The sequence below is a fragment of the Anser brachyrhynchus genome (assembly GCF_964034855.1).
Source record: "Anser brachyrhynchus genome assembly, chromosome: 3".
NCBI lineage: Eukaryota > Metazoa > Chordata > Aves > Anseriformes > Anatidae > Anser > Anser brachyrhynchus.
The window spans coordinates 34104487-34105796 of NC_137696.1; the positions used below are offsets into that span (position 1 = coordinate 34104487).

At 54.3% G+C, this 1310-nt stretch overlaps 1 long non-coding RNA gene across 1 annotated transcript in view; it reads right to left on the minus strand.

Annotated features, from left to right (window-relative positions):
- The window catches only part of LOC308193492, a 34744-nt gene that overhangs the window by 3526 nt on the left and 29908 nt on the right, over positions 1-1310 (minus strand). The gene's annotated exons all lie outside the window — the stretch shown is intronic.

The window sequence follows — 1310 nt, forward strand, 5'->3', positions numbered from 1 at the left end:
GTAAGAAAGTGTTGAATCACAGAGGGAAAACCCCTGCAGGTCATTCCCCTGAATCTGCCGAGCTGCCATCCTCAGCTCTGATCCCATTCAAAGCTGATGCAGCTGCTAGACAGACCAGCTTGACCATGCAGCTGGGACAGACATTGGTTTTATAGAGCAGAAATGGCAAGTGCAGTAACGTGTCGTAAAGCAGCAGAAGAGGAATCGCTACGTTGTAAAGTAAAAGACATTTTCCTTACTAAAAAGCTCTCGCGGAGGCAAAGCCCAACTTTACCAGCGCTTCTGACAGAAACATGCTAAAGCAGACCGCGGAGCAGCCCCTTGACAGCCTCCTGGCTGCAAAGGCGGCTCTGAACCTTAATTCTTCCCCTACCCCACACCACGGCTGGGGAGCCAAATGCATCGTGACAGCCCTGGGACCACGCTGCCGCAGCACGCCCGCGGCGATGCCAGGCCTGCGTCCCGCTCTCATTGACTTTCAAAGGGCAGCAGAGTCCTTGAAGCAAAAGATCCATTACATTATGTATGGCAAGTCAGACATCTTTTTTATAACGCAGCTGCTCACAATATCATAATTAGGTCTGGAAACTGGCATGTTCATAAATTAATCAGTAATAAGCAGTCCTGTATTTTGCTGCCCTGTGAGAGAGGCCAACACACACCGTCTGAATGCACAGTGCCGGGAGCTGTTTCAGAGGGACGGGAGTTCAAGGCCGCAGTGACTTTCTGGGCAGTGCAGGTTGGGGTGTTTTTGTGGCCGGTGTAAGTGGCATTGTCCGGCAGGCACAGTTAGCAAATGGACCGCTGCCTCACGGGATGTGCAGCCTTGGATCCCCTCCTTCTGGGCTGGCAGCAAGCAGAAATTGGAGTCGGTATCTCAGGTTTCCGAAACAGGAAGCTGCCAAATCCAGAAAGTAAGCAATTCATTTCCCAGTTACAATAGCGCCGCTCTTATTCCTCCTTGGAGGATACGAAGGGTTTTCCAAAGGGCAGCAGGGAGGTGCCGCATCCCCCTTTGCAGCGGATACAAACCAAGTCTGCCGCGAGCCTGGCCAAGTGAGGGCTGCTTCTCTCCGCAGAACTGGTCAAATTGCTGATGTTGGGGTTTGGGACCTCGATCCCACCCCGGGCAGGGGAGCTGAGGGAGGGCTCAGCTCACAGGTTGCATTAGTGCAGTATTCGCGGCTCCTTCCTCTGTAAATCGCCGGGGCAGCCCACGTCAGGCACAGGGGGTGGTGCAGCCAGGAGGCACAGCACCTCCGCACAAGCAGTCCCGGCTTGGACCCTGCCGTGTCGAGGGGCTCACTTAC